The sequence below is a fragment of the Gastrolobium bilobum genome, unplaced genomic scaffold, assembly GCF_033153095.1.
Source record: "Gastrolobium bilobum isolate Gb01-03AN ecotype WA unplaced genomic scaffold, APGP_CSIRO_Gbil_v1 utg35916, whole genome shotgun sequence".
In the NCBI taxonomy this organism is placed as follows: Eukaryota; Viridiplantae; Streptophyta; class Magnoliopsida; order Fabales; family Fabaceae; genus Gastrolobium; species Gastrolobium bilobum.
In genome coordinates, this window is record NW_026897999.1 from 33,497 (window position 1) to 41,091 (window position 7,595).

At 38.0% G+C, this 7,595-nt stretch overlaps 1 non-coding gene across 1 annotated transcript; it reads right to left on the bottom strand.

The window, feature by feature from the left end:
* Positions 1 to 5,761: 5,761 nt before the first annotated feature.
* On the bottom strand, positions 5,762 to 5,868 carry LOC133312017 (small nucleolar RNA R71). Its single transcript, XR_009751631.1, has one exon. It is a non-coding gene; the product is annotated as a small nucleolar RNA R71 (small nucleolar RNA).
* Between the last annotated feature and the right edge of the window lie 1,727 nt (positions 5,869 to 7,595).

Here is a 7,595-nt window from a genome sequence, read left to right on the forward strand (position 1 = left end):
TAGTTTATCAACCAACACAAAACCAATACTATAAGGTTCCATTTTAAGGGTTGAAATGATAAAGTTTAACACTTTAATCATTCTTCGTAAGCTCAAATATCATGCTTAGGTTGGTTTGCTCATATTTCCTTCATGACACATCCTTTCTTAGCATATTTCACATGCCAATTCAAGCTCAAAGCCATGAACAATTAACCCATATATCCATGATTGTTCATTATTAATTCAACATGAACACTAGACAAAAAAGGTTTTCACACCTTAACAACACTTGAAATAAACCTAGAAATGCATTCCAAGTTCCAATCAAAATTTAGCAAACTTTCAAGCCTAATATTCTCAACATGGCCCAACATAGCATGGTGTGTTCATGAACTTAACAATCTTTTAAATAGCTATTACATAGTCCATTTCACACTCCATCAACCACTAATAACTAACTGTAAGAACCCGCACCGTTAATTAAGGAATTTAATTAATAAATTATGAGAAAATAAAAAATGATTCCATAATTGACCCTAATAATTATTATGAGGCTTCAATAATTATAGTAAATGAGTAATAATGCTGAAAGTCGCTTTTCGGAAGAAAAGTGCAGATACCGGTTCTGCTAGTCGGTATAAATGCGTACCGAAAAAGGTATCTGAAAAATTATAATAAGTGCATGATAATTACTAGAATGATATGTAGGACTTGTAAAACGAGTTTCAAGTCCAAATAATGAGAACTGGTGCTAGAAATCGGTACTGGCTTTGAAAAGCGCGTACCGGAAAGGTGCTCAGAAAATTATAAGAAAATTATGATAATTCTTGGAAAAATGTGTAGTTTTTGATTCCAAATTTTGAGATTAAAATGCTAAGCGTAGCAATTAAAGTTAATATTGTGTGTTAATTGGGTAAGTGGCTATAAATACTCTAATCATTGGGCACAAAACCCTAGACCAGATTTCCTACATGCCTCCATATTCTGAAACACCTCCAGCCACCCTTTTGCCACCTTCTCCTCCTTTGTGGTGAGCCAAGGAGCTTCCTTTCTCCTTGGTTTCTTCTCCAAATACCTTGAGGCTTGTGAGAGCTTGCTTGGTGTGGGAGTGTGAGGGCTTTTCTGAGTTCTTGTCAGTGTGAGTGAGGTGGAGTGGTTCTGAGTTGGTAAGTTGAGTGTGTAAGCCTTGGTTATGGAACTTTGAGGTCCAAATGGTGACCTTTGGTGAGAAAGAACCAACCTTTGTGAAGGCATTTTCGTTTTCTGTACAAGTCAGAGTTTAGGAGCTGGTTGTGAGCTCCAAGAGCAACCCTTTGTCTCTGTTTTGGCTTGTGGTATGTTCATCACCTTTGATCTTGAGTCTTTTATGCTTAAAAATGGAACCTTGATGCATGTAAAGGTTAAAAGATGATAACTTAATGTTGGGGTTGGTCAAACACACTAGAATTGCATATTTAGGTGTTTAAAATCGGTAAAAACCCATCCTTGGAAGGATATTTTCACGAAATGCATTTTCTGCATTATGTCGTGAAATATCCGGATATCTGCCCGAGATATATCCGGATATGGGTTTTGAGTATCCGGATATTAGATATCCGGATATGGGATTCTGGATATCCGGATATTGCATATCCGGATATGTCCAGCGAGATATCCGGATATTGCATATCCGGATATGGTCCCGAGGAATATCCGGATATTCTGGGATTTCGTAGAACAGCAGCTGTGATGTGTGTACAGTAGGCTATTGGGGGTTTGTGGACCCTAGATTGATGAAGTTGAACTTTTGTAATTAATGAATTAAGTCAGAATCAACTGATTAAGGACTTATGGCTTGGTATGGAGCCTTAAGACGTAAAATGTAAGGAAAGGCGTTGTCTTTAAGTTATATGCTTGTGTTGCATTATTATTGATATAGTATTGGTCCATAACAGATTGTGAATCTGTTGTGTTTGGACTTTGAGCTGTGGACTCTTGGCCTTTGGTGTTAGCTTGCAAGGTAAGCTTTCGTGTCCTCGTTTTAGCCATGTTGTGGTTCCACCATGTCCCATGGGGGTGTGGTTGTATACATGTTGTGTTACATGCTTTGAATATTTGAAATGCTGTTGAGCTTTATGTGTAATGGCTTTTAATATGCATGTGTTGTTCCATCTTAACGGTAAACCTGAGTATGCAGAGTCATACAAGACGGTGATCCGGGGTGGATGCAAGTAGCGTCTTGCACTAGTGTGAGTATTTGGCGTATGTAAATCCTGCATTTCTCTGGCCAGTAGAGTAGAATTGACACACATGACATGATTATCTGCTGCATTGCACTATTTTAGAACTGATGATGATATCTGCTTTTAAACTTATATTGCACATGTAAGTGAGCTTGGGGTGGAAGATCCTTGAGGACCCCTTGTCTTACTGAGATTTCTTGTTTAGAGATCTCACCCCACGTTTGGGGAATGCTTATTTCAGGTTCCGTTAGTTTGGTGACTGATGCCTCTGGCGGCAGGAGGCCAGAGCTTAGTTGATGATATTATGATGTATTGCTGCCATGACTGGATATGGATGCTGTTTATGTTTTCTGCTATTTATGCTTATATTGCTGTTGAGACTGATGTTGGGCGTGTTGCCTTATTTGAGTGAGTATGGGGATTGTCCATGACACTTTATGTTAGTACTTTAGATTGGAGTTGTATAAACTGTTAGATGGTCCGGTCTACGTTGTTGTAGTTCCGTGACTAGAGCCACACTTTTATTATCTATGTTATGATGTATATTCAGATAACTGTTTTATTGCAATTACATACAGGCGTTGTTTTATTAATTGATTAATAAACAAGTTGGTAATGATAATGACATCATAATTGAAAAGAAAAAGATATTCCGCATTTTTATTAAGCGCTGCTTAATATGATAGTATGATAACATTGCCGGATATATACGGGGTGTTACACTAACCATCATCAAAACAACATTACACAAACTTCCTATATGATTTTCCATGTCATTGTCGAACATGGTTTATCCAAATCACTAACTAGCCAAGCTTCCATTTATCAAAAAATTAATCTATTCAACACTATATCAACCAAAGAACAATAACCAACATAAAATTCAAACATAAAGCCACGATCATCCAGCATCCAAATTCACCAAATATCCATGAAAACCTAAATTTAAAACTTCAAAACCAATGGTTCAAATTAAGATTTCTTACCTTAGATGTGTTCCAAGTCTTCCTAGGATCAATCTACAACTTTAAACCATCAAAACCAAATCATCCTTGCTTCTTAAATGAACAGTAACCGAGGTGATGAAGAACAAGTATCTACACAAACAACAATCATAATCTATCTAAAATTCACCATTTTTAGATTACACTATTCATTAAACCTAAAATCATACACAATCCATGAAGATATGAAATGGGTTTAGTATTGATAAACCTTTGGTTTACCATGTTTTTAGGCTAAATTATACAAGAGTTATGTAGTAGAATGCATGGAATTCAAGTTTTTACAACATATAAATCATAAAATAGGAAATTGAGCTGACGTTTTGATGATATATACATTTTGATGGTAAAACCACAAGAAATGGTGCTAAAAGTGCTAAAGAAATCATGACGAAGAAGTAGCGGCTCAATATGGACCAAGGGAAGCCAAAATATTACAAGTTAAGAGCTAGAAAAGCACGCTCAAGTGCACAAGAGGACGCTCTAGCGTTTGAAAGCAGGAAAATAGCCAAACTGGGCACAACAGGACGCTCAAGCGCACAGATGCACGCTCAAGTGCCCAAGAAGACAAGATTTCAGACTCGAGGAGCACGCTCGAGCGACCAACAGCACGCTTGAGCGCCCAACCACGCTCCAGATAGCAAAGATTTGCTGAGATTTAATGAAGATTTGCCAGATTGCGATATCCGGAATCAAAACGGAAACAAATCAAACCTGATTTAAAGGAAGACATGGAAGATTAAAGCAGGATTAGAACAAGATTCAAAGCTCAAATCTATCAACCAATATACAAGATATTCATTGCAAAAAGGAAGCAATTAAAGAATCAATTACAAATCTGATAAATATTCGTTGAGAGATACATTGAAGATACAACTCCAATGGCTATAAATAAAGAGCTTGGGAGCAGACCAAAAAAACAATTCATTCACACCCATTCATATTCATTCAAGTCACAGAGAAGGAATCCTGTTGCGGAGCGCTGGAACACTGAGGAACCAAGTCAACATCACACCAATGGAGGCTTGAGGTTCTCTTTTCTTTATTATTGTTTTTCAATTCAGTATGCTAGAGTAGTTTTTTATGTAGTTAAGGGTAGATGGAACCCAATCGAATCTTTATGTTTATAAATTAAATTGTCTCTGAATCCTGTTCTTTTTATAATTGAATAAATTATCTGTCTTTAATGCTTTCTATGAGGTTGTTCCTTATAGAATGATTTTGGGGAATTGTATGACAATAGGGATGTTGGTGCATGAACCCTGACTTGATAATTTATCATAATCCTTGTGATCTAGGAATAGACATAGGGTAATTATGCAATCTTAGAATTCTTGATCTTAATGCATGTTTTCTTGGAAAATAATCGGGGAACTAGAGTTCCTTCAAAAATACATAGATTTATGGTAACAAGGAATTGAGCCGTAATTAACTTAGAAAGAATTGATTGGCAATATATTAAGAAACGAATTCTTGGCTATTTAATTCATAACATAGTGACGATATTGGGGGAAGTCGAAACTTTAACTACGCTTGATTTTACATCATCAAACCTCATCTTTCATTCATTCTTTTCAATTCTGATTTTTCTTAATTGCATGCTATTATTTGTTTTTAATTTTAAAGTTCTTCAATTCACCATTCTCTCAAACCCAACTTTTGATTGTCCAACTAAGACGCAATTAACGAACTAGTGTTTGAAAATTGTGATCCCCGTGGGAACGATCTCGTACTCCGGTACACTTTATTACTTTACGATCGGTGCACTTGCCGAGTCGCAAAAAATTTTTGCCGCCGTTGCCGGGGATCGAATTCTTCACCATTAGAAGTAACTAATTAACTTTTAGATTGGACGTTTATTTTCTGCACTTCAAGCATACTATAAAAACAGTTTCTGCATAAAAAAAAATTCTGCATATTTAAATTTCTGCATTCTTTTCTTATTTTTCTTTTCTGTTTCTGTTTTGCGTTTTCTATTTTTTTCTGCACATCTTTTCCATCTTAGTTTATGCGAAGTGCTCTTAACCCGCGAATCTTGCAGTTTGATCCTGAGATAGAAAAGACAGAAAAGAAACTAAGGAAAGACGCAAAAGCAAAGAAAGCGAAAGAAACAAAAGCAGCATAAACTTCGACGGAACCAAAGGAGGAACCTAAAGAGGAACCAATGGCAGAAAATAATCAACTCGCTCCAAGGACGTTGGGGGATTACATGACCCAAGCTCGAGTTCGACAGACGGCAAGCATTGTTAGACCAAACATAGAGGCTAACGACTTTGAACTGAAGCCGACACTGCTGCAACTGATTCAAAAAGAACAGTTCGCTGGAGGAAGCACAGAGAACCCCTATAGTCATCTTGATGACTTCTTACTTTACTGTGATACATTAAAAGTGAATGGAGTTTTTCGTGATGCTATCTTGCTTAGGCTATTTCCATGCTCACTGAAGGATGAAGCAAGAGATTGGCTGCAGTCTCAACCTGAAGGAAGCATTACCAGTTGGGCTGACTTAGCAAGAAAATTCTTGGCCAAATTTTTCTCAGCTTCAAAGATGCAAGACTCAAGGCGGAGATCACTGCTTTTGAACAAAAAGAAAGTGAATCTTTATACGAGGCTTGGGAACGATTCAAGGGATCACTCAAGAAGTGTCCTCAACATGGAATTGAAGCATGGGAGAAAGCAAGAATATTTTTCCAAGGGATGACATCCAACACAAGAACACTGGTAAATGCTGCTGCAGGAGGCTCCCTGAAAACTCCAGAGGAAGCGCTAGAATTATTGGAATCCTTAGCTTCTCAAGAGTTTGACAATGCCCCTACCCCAGTTGCACCAAGGAGAACAGGGATCATGAAGCTTGAAGGCTATGATGCACTCTTAGCCCAAAAAGAACAAATGCTATAAACGCACAAGAAACAACAAGACCAATTAGATGCTCTTAATAAAAAATTTAATCTTTCTCAAGTTTCTTCTGTAAATAATTCTAATATTAAATGTGGTATTTAGGAAGAGGCTCATGCGACTGAGGATTGTGACTTCATAAGAGCAACTGAAAAGCCACCAGCAGAGGTCAATGGAGTCTGGTATGATCAAAAGAACCAGAACAATCCTGGAAGGAATCAATATGGTAATCAAGGGTGGAAAAATCCTAACCAACACCCTGGATTTAGTTACAAAATAAATCATCAACTGAATCCTCCTATGCCATTGCAACAACAACAACCACCTCAAGGCACCATTTCAGAATGGGAAAAGGCTTTTGCACAACTGTCCAAGACCACATCCGACTACATTCAAAATGCAGATGCCTTCAGAGATGAAACAAGAGCTTCATTCCAGAATCAAGAAGCTTCGATCCGGAACTTGGAGACTCAAATTGATCAGCTGTCAAGACAGTTCACTGAAAGAACTCAGGGCACCTTTCTAAGTAACACTGACACGAACCGAAAGGCTTAATGTAATTCAATTGTCACAAGAAGTGGGATCGTGATTCAGCCTGTGGAAGAGCCACCAGTTGAAAAGAAGAAAGAAGCTGAACCTGAAGCTGAGAAGGAGAAAGAAGAAGATGCAGGAGGAGCTCAAAAGAGCAGTCTAGAGAAGAAGCTGTTCAAATGAGAGAAAAAGAAAGCTCTGGACAGGCAACCAAAAGCGGTAGACCCGTCTCCCTATGCAAAAGTTCCATACCCTCAGCAGTTGAAACAAGAGATCTAGAAACAGCAATACACCAAATTTTTGGACATCTTCAAGAAGCTGCAAGTCAACATTCCTTTCGCAGAAGCCCTGGAAAGCATGCCGAACTATGCGAAGTTCATGAAGGACCTTCTATCCAAGAAACGCAAGTTGAAGGAATGCGAAACAATGGCCTTAACAGAGGAGTGCAGTGCAATCATCCAGAAGATACTTCCTCCCAAGCTGAAAGATCCAGGCAGCTTCAGTATTCTTATAGCCATAAGAAATATTGAAGAAGGGAAAACACTATGCGATTTGGGAGCAAGTATAAACCTGATGCCACTGTCCATGTGCAGAGCTCTTGGAATAAAGGAGCTCAAGCCGACTACAGTTTCTCTCCAGTTAGCTGACAAATTGATCAGATGAGCAGATGGGGTAATTGAGGATGTTTTATTTAAAATTGACAAATTTATCTTCCCTGCAGATTTTGTAATTCTGAATATGGAAGAAGACGCCGAGATTCCCTTATTGCTTGGAAGGCCATTCCTAGCCACTGCAAGAGCAATGATTGATGTGGAGCAAGGAAAACTGATGCTGAGGATGAACGAAGAAACAATCACCATTGACGTCTTCGAGTCAATGAAACATCCGACAAACGAAGGAGACTGTTTTATGATAAACATAATACAAGAAGCAATTGATGATGCTATGAAAGAGGAGAGTT